We start from the raw sequence: 19,417 nt of genomic DNA, 5'->3' as shown, positions 1-19,417 counted from the left end.
GTAATTTGAATTAGGTTATTTAAATAACTTTTACCTGTATAAGTGTGTAAGGTATTAGAATTAAAGTGATTTATGCTTAAAAGGATAAAAAAATTCATTAGGATTCATGATGTAATTTTTTGCTATAAGGGTATTTTAGACATTTCATATTCCTAGGGTTAGCTTAGTGGATTTTGTGTGTTGAATATATGAGAAATGATGAATTGATGAAAGAATTGGCATTAAGGGTAAGCACGTAATTTTATCCATAAGGTTAATTTTTACTTAATTATGTGTATGATATGTGGAATAACGCTTATATCCATAAGGGCAAAAACGTCATTTTATGTGATATCGGTTAATTTTGCTTAATTATGTGCATGATATGTGTAATAACCCTTATATTAAGCCTATATTGTATATTTTGAAATTAATTCAATGCATGAGATATATATAAATGCATGAGGAAATAATATGATGTTTGATAAAGAGTGAAAAGAATAAGGAAAAATAATGAATGGGCATATTTTATGTTATAGTTATACATACATACGTGAGGAGTCATAGCATATGCATGATTTCAGAAAAATAAAGAAAGAGGAAAAACATTTTCTAAGTTATGCATTTTTTCAGAAAATAGAAAACAAATGTTTTTGGTTTTATAATAACTCATATGATACAGGAAAACAGAAAACATGCTTAAAATTCTTACATGCGAGCTATATTGTATGGACAGCAAAGAAAGATATCGATTGTACTGTGTGGACAACAAAGAAAAATATCAGTTGTACTGTGTGGACAACAAAGAAAAAAATAGTGAAATATGCGTGTAAGAGGGGATTGTACCTTGTATGGTGACTGCGAGTACTGTCATATGTAGTTTAGACTAGTCAATGAAAATATTTGATCAAAAAAAAAAGAATTAGCAAATATTTTATTAAAGTCATTTGTATTAGAATCATACATGTAAGCCAATGTGGCTGATAAAGAGTTGAGAAAGATGTATGATCAAAAAATAGAAAACTCATGACACTCATACATGCATAAATCATAACAAGTGAATCATATTTGTATAGAAAGGAAATGAATAAATGGGTGAAAGAAGAGAATTATAATATGTGTTTAAAGCGTGTTTCGTGTCAATTATTTTGTCTGTGAATAACCCAGACACGCTGAGTATGGAAGAGATTAGTACTAGTATGAAATGCTTTGAATATTAAGTATGATTTTCTTACTGAGTCATGGTCGCTCACTCCGTTTAATTTAATATTTTACAGGTAAAAGGTTGCAGCAAAGGTTCCAAGGGAGAACTAGTGAGACATGAGGCTAAAGGAGAAAAGCACCATGTTTTTGTTGATTTTTATGCCTTGATGTATATGTGAATATATGCATAAATATATACTTGATATAAATATTGGTATATATATCTATATATGTTATTTCCTATATGTATATATGTGATTGTGCGTATATATATATATATATATATATATATCTATATATGTATATATATATGGCTAGTTATTGAAATTGGTTATAAAGTTTCTGTGGGTGCTAATTTTTATGATGGTTACTAATAAGTATTTATTTTGTTTATTATAATTATGTGATGAAAATCCAATCGATTAGTAGGACTGGTTTGTGTGAATTGTTAATTAAGAGTGTTACAAGACATAATAGAAAAAAAATTTCCCCGAGCCCTAAAAAAATAGGGGAACTCTTGCCATTTTTTTGTAACACACCTATTGGATCAGAGAGGTTACATATTTATTACATTAAGAATAGTTGATGATTGCTCATGAGGATGTGGGTTTACTTGATTGAAACTAATAGAGAAGCACCAATGTAATTTCAATATTTTTTCGAAATGGCTAAAATTCAATTTAACAAATTTGTTAGAGGAGTCATGTTTGATAATGCAACTAGATTTTTGTCACCAAAATTTCAAAATTTTCTTCTCGAACATGGGATGGTGCATCAAACTTTTTGTCTACACACACCTCAACAAAATGGTTTTGTGGAAAAAAAGCATAAACTTTTAGTTCAAGTTGCAGGGCACTTTGCTTTCAATCCAGCCTCCCCTTAAAATACTAAAGAGATTCCATACTTTTAGTTTCCCATATTGTCAACCTAATTGGAAGGGTCACTCTTCTGGTAAGTTTTCGATTGACTTTGCATGAGACATGTTACGGGCATGGTGAGATGTTACTTTTATGCACCATCTGTTTTGGTTCTCAGAACACATTCCCTAAAATTCCTTTATTCTTTGGCTCACCACGTTGGGTCATCTCTTGTACCATAGATCACCTTCAACATCATAAGGTTTTGCAGTCTATAGTCTATATCATGTATGGGTCAACTATAAAGACTTATGACCATTCTTTTTCAGTTATGATTTCTCTGCCACTATTTGGAGGGAAATCAAAGCCAAGACTCTTTTGGCATGGTCGAGTTTCTCATAGTCCTTAGTTGTACACTAGGCATCCTTGCACCTTAAGCAAAAAAGGGACTTTTGACATTTTCTTTCTTGATTATCCTTGTTAGCCGCTGTTTACTTTATATGGTATGAAAGGAATAATCGAGTGTTCCATCATGTTTATTGGCATCATCGTGAGATTGTTTCGGATATATCTGATGTGGTTTGCATTAAGATCATTTCCTTGGAGCACAATTATGAGATACCACCATAGTATCGAGATATATGGTAGTTACTTAGTTAGGTTTTTCTATTTTAGCTTGCATGCTTCTATTGTTGTTTTATGGCTTTTATTTAGTTTGTTATAGTTTTTTAAGAGCCCACATGCTCATTGTATTTTGTTTTTTAGTCTTTTATAACTTTGCTTGGAGTATCCCTCTTATTTTGTACTCTTTTTTTATTTATAAAAATTTTAACTTTTTCAAAAAAAGAAACATTCTTGATCATCTTCATCTTTACGTTGTAAGTTGCTTATGTTACTTGTATGTCAAGCCCCGACCACTAGATAAATTTGGCACAAAAGCCAGGGAATGTGTCTTCTTTAGTTAAATCTTAGGCAAAAAGAGCTATGAGGTTTTTGAATTAAAATCAGAAAAATATCTGAAACAAAGGATGCCTTATTTTACAAAAAGAATCTTCCTTACATTGAAAAGAAAAGGCTAAGCAAAAAAGCCACGAAGATACTTACCTAATAATCTTAATCACTTAATAGAAGAAATAGGACTTGAGGATTTAGATTATGATATAAACATAGATATGGAAAATTTGTCAAACCAAACTATTGGGAGTATTAGTCATGAGATACTTGTGTAAGAAAGAAACTTCCAAGGAAACCGAAAAATTATGTCCTAAATTGTAGCAGTAGATAAAGACCCATTATGGTAAACTTTTTACTAATTTAGCATATGAACCTAATGATCATAATGGGAATTTTTTTGGTTTTTATATAAGGGCATTTTGGTCATTACAACAAAATAGGGCATTTTTGCTTAATCTATAATTTTTTGGCAAATTCACTTAAGCCCCTATTGTTTAGTCTAATTGATTTAATTTCTCTTAATTTAACTATCCTTCTAATATAAAATTGAATGTAATATATATATTGATGGTTTGATGATTTCTTTATAGGACCAAGGAATTTGAATGCTAGCAACAAAAAAGGTAAGGAAAAAATGGTTGAAGATAATGAAATAGAAGCTATGCATGAAGAAGATAGAGAAATTGATAAGGAAGATGAGTTACCTATTTTACATGATAGTGATAACAATAGTGGAGATATAGATATTGACATTAATTTTAATGATATGAATGATTGATAAGAAGATATTATGATTTTTGCTTAATATATTTCTAGCAATTCCTTTTTACTCTTGAATGATTGAGAGGAAAAGTTGAGTTCCTTTAAGAGTAAAAAGTTGAATATAAAATGTCTTGGTTGTTTTTATTTGGTTAATGGATGTATTATTTAAGGATATATTAAAGTTTGAAGTAAGAATGATTTTTCTATGGTAAAGTTAGGTATTTGACATATAAATTTATATTTCTGTTTATTTTTTTTATTGCATTATTTTTTTTCATGATGAAATTTAATTCTAAATTATTTTCCTATACTCTTTTCTTGACTAAGTCAGTTACAATTTGATGAGATAATTTTAGTCTTTCATTTATATTTTGATTAGAAACACTGGTTACATTAGATTGACATGGAATACAAAAGGAAAAATATTAAAAAAAACTTTAACTTATTTTTTACAAATTTATTATTATTTTATTTAAAAAGACATATCATATGATATGATACACTTTATAAAAAAATTATGTTTTTAATATACAAGTTGACTACCATACTATGAATCATTATCTTATGACTTTGAATGAATTGTGCATGTTATACATGATCTTAGGGGGAGATTGTTAGCCATTAAAGTATATAAATATACTTATGAATCTACTAATACATTATATAAATAATTGGTATGTTGATTGGATAAAAAGCTATGCTTGAATGATGTTATTGTGGAAAAAATTTATGTATTGAGATTATGTATGTCTTTAATGGTAAAATAATAGCATGAATGACATGTTTAGTATGTCTAGAAATGGTTCCTTATGTCCTGGTAGTGATAGTTTTGTCTAATTGATGATCTAAACAGCGTAGAAATTCTAGTACAGGATTTCTAAATCGTAATACACGATCGTGTATGGTCTTATACATGTCTATGTGTCACTTCAGAAAATTAGGAATCTTTGTGTTTTCTACACTAGTTCTAAAGAAAGACATGCACGGTTGTATAGTATAGGATGCACACTTGTGTATGGCTTTCCAAAAGTGGATAACATGTATTTAGGATCATGTGACTTGGTGCACGTGACTCGATGTACATGAGTGTGGTTAGAGCAACTCTTTGTGTGTATCAGCTCTATACAAGGTCATATGCATATTGCCACACATTCGTGTATGTCTATTGTAAGGCATACGGGGCATGGGTTGACCAACACACGATTATGTACCTTTAAGAAGAATTAAAAGATAATTTTACCCTTAAGTTATGTGCAGAAAAGGGAAGAACCAAGAAGGAAGATTAAAGAAGCACCATAAATTAAGTAAGAAAGGCATAGAATGAGTGTTTGACTAAGTAGATGATGGCACAAACTCAGACAGAGTTGAATTTGGTTCAAAAGTCAAAAAACCTAAGGATAGTGTTACACATCTAAATAGCCTTTAGCTATGTGCGTAAGTGATGATAACCATCAAAGCATTAGGGTCAAATACCCATGAGATACATTATACACTCGAGCCACTTAGTTCAGTTCAAGTGTGTATGGTAAGGATGTGGCTTCTAGTTCTTCCTCACATAATCAGTGGGATACACCATATATGTACTTGAGGTAGCGTCATCCCTAGATGGTTGGACAATAGTTCTGATTAATTTATGTGGTAAGGGAATGAGCTGCTACCAGAGATTCTCCTATGTGATCAAGGTGTCCCAATTAGTCGTATGCAATATGTGCAAGGTAAGATAGTTAGTGACACATAAGGTGTCTTAAGCTTTCACTAAGGTATTAGATATGTCATTTCCAGCTTAGGTCTTCACAAGCTTTAGATTACCCATGTTAAGGTACTAAGATGTTGAATCATGGCCATATCCAACTTACAAATGGAATGCCGGTTTCTTATAAGTTTTATTATATTAATTTGGGTGTCAAAAGGCCACCACTTACTGAATGTTTTACACATGTGCTCCATTTTATATATTTTGTAGGTATAGGTGACTAGTGAGATAGGCGAAGAATTAGCTATCTAACAAACAACTATATGAGGGGCATGATTATTACTTTGGACTTCTTTTCCATTTATTATTATTATTATTATTAGGCCAAAGGACTATTTCCCACCCAAGGTATGTTGTAATCTCAAGTTTCCACTATTTATCTTTGATAATACCAAACACCCATCCATGAGTAGTTAAAATTAACGGTGGTCAGGGTAAAATTGTCGTTTTCTTTATAATATTAAAAATAAACTAAAATATAATCTATTTTTGCCTCCTTAAACTTTAAAAACTAAAAGTTTCCCCCAGCCTAAGTTTTAAAAAATGGTAGTTTCACCCTAGGGTTTCTTTTTGAAATCTCCGACGACATCTTCGACTTCATTGTTGATGGCTTCTCCTTCCTGAAGCATCCTCTCCTTTCGGTAATCTCTTTCCTCCTATTTGGACGCTCGATCGATGTCAAAGAAGCTTTAGAAGACGAAGTTCTTTGTCTTCCCTGACGAAGTCCTTTGTCTTCCAAGGCTTCTCTAACGTCGATCAGGTGTCCAAACGGGAGAAAAGAGATCATCAAAAGGAGAGGATACTTCAGGAGGGAAAGGCCATCAATAATGAAATTGAAGATGTCATTGGAGATTTCAAAAAGAAACCCTAGGCTAAAACTGCCATTTTTGAAGACTTAGGCTGGGGAAAACTTTTAGTTTTTAAAGTTTAGGGGGGGTAAAAAGAGATAAAATTTCAAGGGGTTAGGGTTCCATTAATTTTAACTGCTCATGGTGGGTGTTTGGTATTATCAAAGATAAAGGGTGGAAACTTGAGATTGTAGCATACCTTGGGTGGGAAATAGTCATTTGGCCTTATTATTATTATTATTTTATTTTGGATCATTCAGATACAATATTGATATTTTAGTACCCTTTTCTTATGTATGGATTTCATATACGTTTTATATATACTTTAAATAAATAAGGTGTTATTTTGGGTTATCACCTTTTTACCCCTTTAGTTGTAGTGATCATGCATTAATTGTAAGATTATGAATTAAATGCTCCAGTTTACATGTTTCTTCAGTCATATTCTAATCAAGGGTATGTATTTGGTGAGGGTTGTTACATTTATGGTATCAGAGCATGATCTTGGTACCAAAAAAAGTGATAAGTTTTATGTATGTGTCTAAAATTACATATAAAGTTAAGTAAGGAAAGTAACCCTTTCGTGTAGCATCGATCGCCCTCGCACACCTATCAATGTAAGTACATTAGACCTACTTTCAGTTTAAAGTAACATATGCCTAAAGTTTATTGTCATTTTAGTATAAAAAGATCCAAAAGGTTGATTAGAAATGCCCTAGAGATCTCTAGCTAGGAAAGGAGTTAAGTTAAGGCTCAAGAACAAATATCTGGTATATCAGTTATGACACCATTGACAGTGCTACCATCTGCCAGATTATAGAAGAGATCTTGAGACAAAACAATAAGGTATCAGATAGTGTTAGGTACCTAGCTCATGCCCTACCAATGTTAAAGTAGCCTTTAGATATAGAGATACCCTTCTAACAAGATAAGGTGAGCATAAGAGCACCTTAAGTAAAGATCATAGGTAGTAGCAAAAATTAATCATATCCCATTTACAACCTATTCAGTCATCATCAACCTCTAGATTTCAAAGGGAGTGTAGTATCAAGAGGATTACCAGTTGAGGAATGGCCAGAAGTAGTGAAGGATGTCATAAGGATCTACTCTATGATCGATACTGTTAAAATCTAGTATGTCAACCTTCTATTGAAAGATGATGCTCAGGTTTGGTAGTAAATGTAGTGTAGAACCCATTGAGTGTCGAAAATTACATGGGCTAACTTTAGATAAGCCTTTAAGATGGAGTATGTATTAATAGATGTTATGTATATGAAGGCACAAGAGTTCTTTCATCTTAAATAAAAAGAACATGATATTCAAAAAGTTTTTAACCAAGCTAAACTCCTTAGTCAAATATGCACCAGGTGTAACTAACTCAGACGGAGGCAAACTAGAGGTATTCTTTGGAAAGCACTTATTTGACATAACCAAAGATATACTGATGGGAGATAATCTTTTTAGATATTTTTTAAAGGTTGTTGGTTGACTTTAAGGTTGGAGACCATAAGGCAATAGAGGACCAGGGACAAAGAGTTGTCAGAGAAGCTTATGTCAATAGCCTAAGTGTAGAGGCAGAGTCAAATGACTATAGATGGCAACTGAAATGGTCCAACTAGAGACGACAAATGTAAGAGACCTTTCCAACCTAAGAACAAGAAGAATTTGAAGGGTAAAAAACAGAGGAGAGAGGATTAACCTAGACACGATAATCCTCTTACATGTCCTAGATATGGCCAGAGGCATATTGATGAGTACTTAGGTAGATAGAAGGTATGCTAAAAATGTAAGCAGCCTGGTCACTTTACCTGATAGTACACAACCCAGCAACATGAGTATTTACAACTACACAGACTCAAACTGATGTCAGGCCTACAACAGTGACAAGTCAGTTAACATTTCATACTTGCCCTTTATATACTTTAGTTGACTCTAGTGTCCCATACTGTTTCATTGCTAGAACATAGTAAAAATACTAGGACTAGAGCCTACAATCGTTCCTTATATCAATGGGGATAAGGTTCACAACACTTAAATGCTAATTTGAGAGTCAATTTCTCTAAATGACCATGATATGGTTGTGAACTTAATAGTAATAGACATGCTCGAGTTTGACATGATAATCGATATGGACTTTTTGAGCAGACATGGTGAAGAAATAAACTACAGAAAGAAAAAAGTTAAGTTCAACTTATATAATGGCATGCAGTTTAACTTTAGTGAAGATCAAGTAGCATAATAATCAATAGTGTCAAGGCCAAGAGAATGTTAAGTAAGGGATGGATGGTGTACCTGGTGCACGTAGTTAACAGATACTCTAGGGGTGCAAAATTTTTCAAATTTGTTCCTTGACAATCTTCTAGGGTTGGCACTTAAGAAAAAGTTAAAGTTTAGTATTAAGCTAACCTTAGGCATACCGTCGATTTCCAAAGCACCTTACAAATTGGCCCCAACTGAGCTATAAGAGTTAAAAAAATAGTTATAAGAATGGTTATATAGTGGGTTCATCAAACCAAACGAGCAGAGTATGATATACCTAAGAATGCCTTTAAAACTAGATATAAGTATTATAAGTTTGTAGTCATACCTTTCGAATTGACCAATGTCTTGATAATATTTATGGACTCTTGACAAGTTGTTCCAGGATTGTTTAGATAAGATCTTAGTGGTGTATATTGATGACATCCTGTTATATTCTGGAACTTGAGAGGACCATAAACAACATTTAAGATTTGTGCTCTAGAGACTAAGAGAGAAACAATTATATGCTAAGTTCTCCAAGTATGACTTCTAGTTGGACAAAGTGGCATTCCTCGAGCATATGGTTTTAGCAAATGACATATTAGTAAACCCAGCAAAATCAAGGTTGTATTAGAGTGGTAGAGGCCTAAGACAGTTAAGGAGGTTAAAAGTTTTCTCAGCTTAACAGGATATTACAGGCGCTTTATTAAGGGATTTGCCAAGTTAGCCTAACCCCTCATATGACTAACTCATTAGGATGTTTCTTTCAGATGGTCGAATGCTAATGAGTAAAGTAGCCAAGAGCTAAATAGGAGATTGACATCAATTCCCATTCTAGCTTTACTAGAAGAGGGTGAAGAGTATGACTTCTATACAAATGCCTCACATCAAGGTTTGGAAATAATGTTAATATAGAAGGGTAAGGTAATAGCTTATGCTTCCAAGAAATTAAAGGAGTATAAGACCAAGTACTCGACACATGACCTTGAGTTGGTAGCCTTTATGTTCGCTCTTAAGATATGGCGGCATTATCTATATAGGATAAAGAGTAATATCTACACGAATCGCAAAAGTCTCAACTATTTCTTCACTTAGAAGGAACTTAATATGAGACAAAGATGGTGGTTAGAACTAGTAAATGACTATGATTGTGAGATTTAATACCACCCAGGTAAGACCAATGTGGTTATTGATGCTCTAAGCAGAAAAATAGTCCTATTACTGATTACCACTCACCATAAGTTGTAGCAAGAGTTGGTGAGAGAACAGATTGAGGTGATCATATAAAAATTGGTAGGCCTTCAGATTTAGTCAACTATTCTAGATGAAATCTATGTAGCCTAAGCTTCAGATAAGAGGTATATATAGATAAGGTAGAGAATTACTCAAGATGCCAAGACCAATTTCAGTATGGTTGAGGGCATCTTGAGGTTCAGAGAAAGAATATATGTTCCTTGAGAGGAGAGCTTAAGAGATATGATCCTCACTGAGCACACAGTTCTCTTTACACCGCTCATCTTGATAGTGTAAAGATATACTAAGATATGAGGAGATCATTTTGGTGATCAAAAATTAGGATAGATATAGTGGATTTCGTGCCTAAATGTTTAGTTTGTCAGTAGGTTAAAGCCAAACATTAGAGACCATTCGGATTGTTGTAACCATTCAGTATCTTTAAGTGAAAATAGGAACACATATCGATAGACTTTATGGTTAAGTTATCGAGGGTCAAAGGAGGATATAATGCATTATGGGTTATAGTTGACCGATTGACCAAGATGGCACACTTAATAGCAGTCAAGGACATCATGAGTACAAATAAGTTTGGTCAAATTTATGTGAGGGAAATTGTTATGCTTCATGAGTACAATTTTCGGATTAGTTTCCTGTCACTCCAAACACAACCTAATTTTTTTGGGTCAATCTAAATCCAATTTGAACTATTTTCAAGTCGAAAATCATAACCCTAACTCAAATTTTTTCATATCATGTTAAATTAACGGTTTGTGTCAAATTTTGTCAGATCCATCGCACATAATTTTGTTGTTTCATAAAAGTGCTAAGCTTATAAATTTGTTTTTTTATTTTGGTCTAATCAAATATTTATCCATGAATCAATCTAGTTTGAAAATAAAGTATAGTAATTTAGAGATTTTTATGATGATTTTGTAATTTAAATAAGGTTGTTGACGAATTTTAAGCTAAACCTAACAATTCGTGTCATTAGATCGTGTTCATATCGTATCAAATCGGGTTTCACGTTAAAGACCTTAAACCCAAGCCGAACCTGAAATATAATTGTGTCAAAATTTTTCAACCCTAAATCGAACTGAAATATTTTCATGTTGATTTGACTCGAAATAACCCAAACTATGTAACAAGTAAAGTTGTGTCAAAACGCAATAGGTAATGATCTGATTTTTAGCGAAACAATGCATTTTGTCAAATATAAAAAAATAACACAATTTGCTACGAAATAATACAAAAAAAAAAACACATACTTACCAAATTGCTTTATTTCAAGTTAATAATAATAGTCTGTTTATCACTTTATATGATTAATTATAGAATTAGGGATGTATACAATCCAATTTAGTATGGTCTAAAAGCTTTTTCAAACCAAATTGAAAAAACGGTTTAGAAATTTTTCAAACCAAACCATATTAGGTTTCAAACCAAAAAATTAACAGTTTGGTCCGATTTAGATTACGGTTTGAATGTATTAAAATCATTTATTTATAAATATATATAATTTTATAAAATTAATTGAATTATAGTTTTCTAGAACATAATATTAATATGTAAAATAAATATGAAATATGTATAAAATATACATGTAAAGAAAATGATAAAATAAATATGAAAAAAATAAGTTGTACACCTAATTACTTATTTTAAAAAATTTATCAAATATAATTGTATATATATGTTTTAAAAATATACAATTTAGAGTTTGGTTTGGTTTGAAAATCGTCAATACCATAACACAAACTGAAAACTATTTTTTAAAAATTTGTCAACCAAAATCGAACCATTTGACAAACCAAACCATAATTTTTAAATGGTTTAGTCCAGTTTTACAATTTGAATCTAATTATACACATCTCTAGTAAGGATAAATAATAGAATATTATAATTAACAATCCAAGTAACTCTGTAACTTTAATTTTAAAATAATGTCATTGATATATAATAAAATTAACAACTATTTGTTAAATATTTAAATTTAATTTTCAATCCATATGATGAATGTAACTATTATATATATTAAAACTATTAACAAATATATGACACATCAAACATAATAAGTTCAAATCAATAGTACTTATAACACACCAACAAAAAAAAACTACAAATAGTCTTTTACAATTTTTCCAAAAAGAGTTATTAAATTAAATGAATGTCTTTGGGTGGTGCAAATTTTGTGTTTAGTGATACAATGTCGATTTATTTGTTGATTCAAATTAGGGATAGAAATTTTGTAGATTGAAACTCTTTCTATCAAATGAAGAAAATAAAAGATATTAGAGATTTTTTATTGTAATGATGTTATATAATATTTTTTTTAAAATGTTCAAATTAGTTTGGATCAATTCGAGTTAGCTTCATGTCAACCTTAACTCGATTCGATTTTTTAAGGGTCAATCCAAACATGGCCTAAACTACTTTTCGTATAAAAAATAATAACTCTAATTCAATTTTTTTGTGTCATATCATATCAAATCAACGGGTCGTGTCAGATTTTGCTAGGTCTATTTTAAGCTATATATATTTCAATTCTAGTAACTTAGTGAAATCTTAATTTGGTTTATGTTTGCCCTGTGGCCTTTGTATATAGGGCATAGTTTGTAATTGAGAATGCCTCTGCGACTTTGTGATTTTGTTTTTGTTGTTCTCATTTGCATTAGTTTTGGGTTGAAGTAGGGGGACATGTCTATTGGGCTTTTCCAGGCTGCATCTCTAGCCCTATAAAATTTGCGTAGTGACATTTATGTGAGATTATATAAAATATGATATTTATAATGTTATCTTCATAATAATTGTTAGTTAATATTACAGGTGGATGATATCCAGTTTGGCTCTTGCTTGGCTTGGTATTCAGCTTAAATGATTGGAGCTTAAGCTTAAATAGAGATAGCGTTAATTCAAGATTGAGTCAAGTTAGTTTGGTTCAATTGAGTTATCAACAAATTTATCTTCTCTCACGAGTTTTCTTTCTCTTTGATTATTTTTCCTTTTTATCTCCAATAACTCTTCTTTATTTTCTCTAACAACTTCTCTAATAAAATTATTGTCAATCGAACAAGTCAAGCTCTATCTCAAGTTAGCCTTTATTCAAGCTCAACTCGATTTAAATCGAGTCCAACTTTGCTTATTTAGTGCAAACATTAATAATGGTAACAGGGAAGTAATTTTTTACTTGGCTTGATAATATGATGCAAATATAACATGATTTATTTGGATTAGGCTTTGTGATAATTTTTTTCATTTTTTGTGTCTATTGAGTTCTTATCACTTGTTTGTGTTATATCCTTTTTTTTTTTTTGGTAAGTAAAAGCATGTATTAACAAAAACAACAAGTCTTCTAGCATGAGAACTCGGGAACAACCAACACTCATCTTTCCTAACAAGGAGGACAGCCCAAAACACAGACTAGGGCAAGTCAAGACCTTCACAAGAAGAGTTAAAGAGACTAACAACATCTCCTTTTGAATACCTATCAAAGTTTTTACTACGATGGAGTTCAAAAGAAGAAACAAACAAAACCTTTACAACACATAACATTACAAGTGTAAGCTTAACCAACTTGACTATTTTATACAAAAATTCCCATCCTAATAGTTCAAAAAATAGTATTTGGAAGGCAAAACAAGAACTGCTTCTGGCCTTAAAAAAAAATGCAGAACGAGGCCTACAACGGACTAAAAATTGCACTAGGGAAAAAATAAACTAGAACTGCAAGGAACAAGTGATCAAAGCTGCTATACCTGCGCAGCAAAGACAAAGGCAGGAATTCACCCAAAAGGCTACACAGCTGCACAAACAAAGAACTGTTTGTGTTATATCAATTTTTAAATTTTAAATTTATGAACCAACTCAATTTTGTTTTCAAATAATTACCATAAAATATTGGCATTTACAGTATGAAACTTGCTATCTTCCAAGCTTGCAAACCTTAAAACTGGCAGCAATTTAACAGAAAGAAAAATTTCAATGCAAAAGTGAAAGCACTATACAAATGGGAGCAAAAATAAGAAACACTTGATTTTTCTATCAAAGTTTGCACACAGGAGACCTAAATATAAGGATTATAGCCAAGGGACTAATGGTTTTACGAGCTCTAAGGACCATACAGCTTTCAAAGAAGTACAGCAAATACAGTGACAAACTGCTAAACTGATGCTGCAGAGGGATGAATTTACAAATCTGCTTATTCTGAGAATACCCGAAAATAATAAGAACAAAGACCCGTTGATTCGACACATGCTCATCTTGATGTCTTCATAGTATGATGTGATCATAGGAGAACGGGTAGCTTTCAGCAGAACATATTTTATGTTTATCTAATTACAGTTGGATGTATTTTTCATAAATTTCTGTAATTTGTGTCATCTGCTTCTCTGCAAACTACCCAAACTCTTGCCTCTTCAATGCCACTTTTAAATCAGGCCTTACATTTAGAGTTCTTATGGCACCATGAACTATATGAGAGGTAGGAAATTTTTCTGCATAAATATGTTTCATTGAAATTTGGAAACAGCACGATCATCCTTGCAATTTTCGATAGAATCCAGAAGATGCAACAGATGATCAATTTCTTGTACCGCAGAGCCTTGCATTGTATACTCTTTGACACATCTAGCAAACTTTCACTTGAAACATCATCTCTAATAAAAAATCTAGACAGTAGCCATCATGTGTAACAACTTTCATCACTAGTAAATCTACAGAATGAGTCTTGGCACAAGGAGACTTACTGTTTACCAACCTTATTGCAAAAAATCATCTATCAATTTACACTCAGTTTGTTTCAAACTATCAAGAGGCCCCTTTCCCTTACCACAGATAGCTCAGTCAAACCTTTATGAACCAGATATCGTGCCCAATTCAGGGCTGCGCTCTTCAACAGCGATGATGATGGGCTGCCATCCTGCTTGATTATGAATAATTCATTTCTTTATGGTAATTAACATGTTCAAGATCTGAAGTATGTCACCTAATGTAAGCTCTGTCAAGCACATATTCTTCAAAATAGTACCAGCTTCATACCTATAAATGAAAATGCAAAAGCACACATGACAGAATAAAAAAACAGTCCAATTAGAAATCTCAGAAGCTAAGGCTAAACTAAACAAGCAAAGGAAACCTACCTGCGTTGAGAAGCCATTATTGCAAATGTCCCTTTAAGAGACACCAGAAACTTTTTGATTCTTTCCCATGTCATTTCTGAGATTTGCATAGGATTACCAGCAATAGAGTTCACACATTTCCAAAGTTTCTCCTTCTTACCAACATACAAGTTCATAGCTCCAATTTTCTGCTTCACTACCATCTATAGATCAACGGCAATTTCCAAGGCCTTTTTAATGTCAGTATTCTGATGCTTTGGATATCCATATCGAATGTAATAGATTATATTACTTTCAATTGACAGTATCTTTTCAACTTTCAAGGAGTTAAACGTTAGTAACACAATACCTCTAAGGTTTTGGACATCGTGACGTCCCCCATATGACACAACTAGACATATTAATCAAGTTCACTGGTGAAGAAAACGATAGCTTCTGATGCTCTATATGTCCATTTTGCGACTGACTCAACAATGCCGGCTTCAGATTCATGCTAATAGGATCAAAATTGGTGACCTCACTGCCTTTTTGGACAGAACTATGAAGATGATTAGGGTGATTGTTTGGCACTAAAGGCTGGTGGATAATGATTTCTATAACCATTCTGAGCAAGGCTAAAATGAGCAAATCCATCCGGGCAAGGCCAATAACAGAACTCTTGGGATTATAATTAGTACCAGGGTGGTGATAATTTACAGGTTTCTTGATCTTCCAGAATATCAACTAGGCCACTATTACTGAATTTCTCTTTAGGATTTCCCAATTAGGGAATTTGTACATGTGCAAAAGGCATATCATTAGGGATTGAAATTTGTTACCAATTTTAGTCATTAATGAAAGGCCTCTAGCCAGAAGACTTGTCCAGAGCCATATGATCTTGATGACTGCAAGGAGAAGAGCCAAGGCATTCTGCAGCTGAGCAAGCCGAATGTTGTATCTTCTCATCCTCAATTAATGGAAAGCATTGGAGACATCTCTATCTCCAGATATTAACATTATATTTGTGGGTCGGCCAGAACAACAGGTCCACTAGAATTTCCTTATCACTTGCATCTTTAACCCCTGCTTATTCAACAAAATAACCCATAAATATTCATTGAAATTCCTGAAAATATGCAACCCAGAAAACCAAATTCCTCAAAATATAATACAAATTAGGTAGTATATCAGATTCGAGGACAAACCCAGGAATTAATATTAGGAGAGACAAGCTAAGTCATGATTCATATATATATATATATATATGCCCATTTGAGCAATCAAGCTAAATTAGAGCTTTTATTATTAGTCATTAACTATATTGTCACTTTACACCAATTTGTATCTTGAATCTATTGTTTCAATTTCCATTTCCTTGGTGAGAATTTCAGCTGATGAAAACTTGTAATAACTCTGTCACTCTTTAACCAAGTTACCGGTAAAAGTTTCCATCATTGACTAAAACTTGATGAAAACTGCTTCTGTGGCAAATGTGGTTAGCTAGAGTGCAACAACAATCTTACTGTCAAAGAATGAACTTCAGCTGCTAAATAATGGTCAACAATCTCTGGCCTGAAGGTTGCGATTCCAGTCTTCCCTTGGACCTCAATCCTTTGCTGATTATAATCTTTCTGCCCTCTTCATGCTACCTTAAAATACAATTCCAAATAGTCTGATGGACAAGTTGACGCCAATCCAAACTGATTAGGGCACTACTTGATATCTGTGAAAATAAAAATTTTTTCTTTGTTATGTATCCAATATATACAAACAATTCTAAATCATCAAGTAAAATTGAAGCTAAATACAGGCAATAATGTAATGGATCACAGGATCATTTTTCAGAAATTGACTTGAGTCAAATTAAATACCCTAGCACTAATCTCATTGATATCATATCAAGTATGACTTAACAGAACAAGGAGATTTCCCGAGTGCATATTGAACATATAGCACCATAATAAGAATTAAACTGACAGGAAATAATGAAAAGAGCAAAGCACAAATACTTAACAAAAAATACAGTGGACCAAAAAGCATATGATGCCACAACGCTTTTGGAGATTTCAACAAATAAGTTTCTTTTTGGAATTTACAATGCAGTGGCATCATGTCACAGATTATAAGATGGCTGGCTAAATAAAATGCCATTATTGATTGATTTCTCATGCAACTCAACAGAAACTGCAAAATTACTTCCCGAAGAAGCTTACATCCCATCATGGCGAGTTTTCCACAAGGATAATTTAGAAACTTTCTAATTACAGTTTCATTGTCAACTATGGGAACTTGTCATGTATTTCCCATTCCCTCAGCGAGAATGTTGCTAACACTATCTTGCATGGAATCCTCATATGCAAATGTTTCACCACCTGTATCTCTTTTGATAAAAGACCCAACCAACAGTCCGTGTGTTGTAGCATCTGGTACCCAACCTTTTTCTAACATCAGATCCAATAATCGGGAAGCCTCACTTTTTAGACCCTCTTTCTGGAGGTTGTTGATTAGTATGTTATACATAGATGAATCCAAAATATCACTATTAGAAACTAGTTTATCAATCCCACTTAAAACCATGTGCAAGTGAGATTAGCTAGCCAAACAACATGGAAGAGTATGCATTGTTTCTCGGTCAGGCACTAAACCCTCATTAACCATCACATTGAAAAAGAAAGCAGAATCCTTAGTTCAATTTTGTGCACTCATGCTGTGTATGAGGATGCAATATACTTCCACATCAACAGCACAACCGTCCACCAACATTTGTGAGAGAATTACCATTAGTCCTTTAGCCATTTTTAATTTTGATAATCCATGCATGATTGCCATGTAAGTTAGAGTAGTGTAAGGAGTATTAGAACTGTAAGCAAAACTCTGTAGCCTAATTGCTTTATTACACATGCCACCAATCAGCATATTGTAAGAAGAAGGAATGAGGAAGCATCTGTTCTTCGACATGTAATGAAATACTTCAGCAGCCTCCAAATCTTTCCTGCCTGGCAAAGGCTCTCCATAAGTCCTAATAAGATATAGAATCCAGAACCCAATTTTCGATACAAACCCGATGGAACACCTGCAGAGCATCCTCATACTTTCTCGATCGACAGTTGGCTACAACAAGAGCTGAGTATGTCGCAGAGTCAAGAACTATGGAAAATATAAACATTCTACAAAGAAGTTGATCAGCTTTCCTTGTTTCCATATTCTCATAAAGTCGTATGATTAGAATATTCCAAGAATCACAATCAGTTATGTTTCCCTCATCCCTTTTGTCCGGGATACCTTTTGCCAAAAAAGCTTTACCAGCATTGCAGCAGCCTTCAAGCATAGCACAAAGTCCTACTACTAGATCAACAAGCACATCAACAGCAGGTGTTCTATCGTTTTCCATCATCTCTTCAAGAAGATAATTCGCATCATCTAAAGTATGGGTCACACACGTGCATCTAATTAACTCCCTATAAATCAACCCATCTGGCTAAGGATTTGAAGCTCTAATCAACCTTAACAGTCAGATTCCCTCCCCTAGTTTTTTTTCCCTACAAAACAGTGGTATTATACAGGTATAGAAACTTAATTTCAGCTCAAATCCAGCATAAAATCTCGCCTAAAATGATAACCGAATCATCCACTCGATTGCTCAAAATAAGACCTTTTATAATTATTATCTCAAAACTTCTACTATTAGGACTACACCCTTTCTTGTTCATTCTCCTAAACTACAAAATTGTCATACCATAAGTATCAGCTGTGTTGAAACCTTTTTTGGAGAAATAGCTATTTAAATATCTTCACGGAAGAGTTCAAGTCGCCAGTGCTATCCAAAACCCAGATAAGATTATGCGGGTATGGCTTATTTCTCAAAGATTGAATCTTTGCTTCATAATCAGTAACTTGCAGTGCATTAGCAGACGAAAGTGAGGATATACGGGCAGTTAAATTAACCCATTTGAGGATTTTGCTTGAAAATGTTAAAGATAAAAGCTTAATCGACATTGAAGGCGCTCATGAACAAGTTAAGACAATTTGGCATCACTCAAACAGCACCCTAAACAAAACTAAAAGAAAATTAAGACTTGAAATAAGCAATACACGGAAGCTTAATCAGCGACTATGAATGATAGAGATAGAGTACGGGAATCTATTGCACTGTTTGAAAAAGAGAATTCCTTCCCGGCTTTGTGGTTTTGTTTTTATTGCCATTTGGATAAGTTTTGGGTTGAAGTAGAGGAATAAGCCCATTGGGCTTTTATGGGCTGCATTTCTACCCCATAAAATTTGTATGGTAACATTTGTATTAATATCATTAATAAATTTTATCATGATTATCAAATATTACAGTAAATAATAGATTTGAGTTTTGTGAGAATAGACCCAGGTTTACTCTCAAATTAAGAAAAATATTGAAAATTGATGTCAAAGCCCACCCTCAATTTAAAAAAAAAAAGGAAACATTTTTATAGTCCACTTCAATTCCAAGATATGGTCAAG

The 19,417-nt window shown here is 32.8% G+C and overlaps 1 long non-coding RNA gene across 1 annotated transcript; it reads right to left on the bottom strand.

Annotated features, from left to right (window-relative positions):
• Window positions 1-13,837: 13,837 nt before the first annotated feature.
• Window positions 13,838-19,065, bottom strand: LOC123199947. Its single transcript, XR_006498469.1, has 4 exons — window positions 17,140-19,065; window positions 16,450-16,649; window positions 14,969-16,009; window positions 13,838-14,867 (listed from the first exon to the last, which is right to left on the bottom strand). It is a non-coding gene; the product is annotated as an uncharacterized LOC123199947 (long non-coding RNA).
• Between the last annotated feature and the right edge of the window lie 352 nt (window positions 19,066-19,417).

This window comes from Mangifera indica, chromosome 2 (assembly GCF_011075055.1).
Source record: "Mangifera indica cultivar Alphonso chromosome 2, CATAS_Mindica_2.1, whole genome shotgun sequence".
NCBI classification, from domain to species: domain Eukaryota; kingdom Viridiplantae; phylum Streptophyta; class Magnoliopsida; order Sapindales; family Anacardiaceae; genus Mangifera; species Mangifera indica.
The sequence above is the reverse complement of the archived record's forward strand: the minus strand, read 5'-3'. Positions and strand labels throughout refer to the sequence as shown.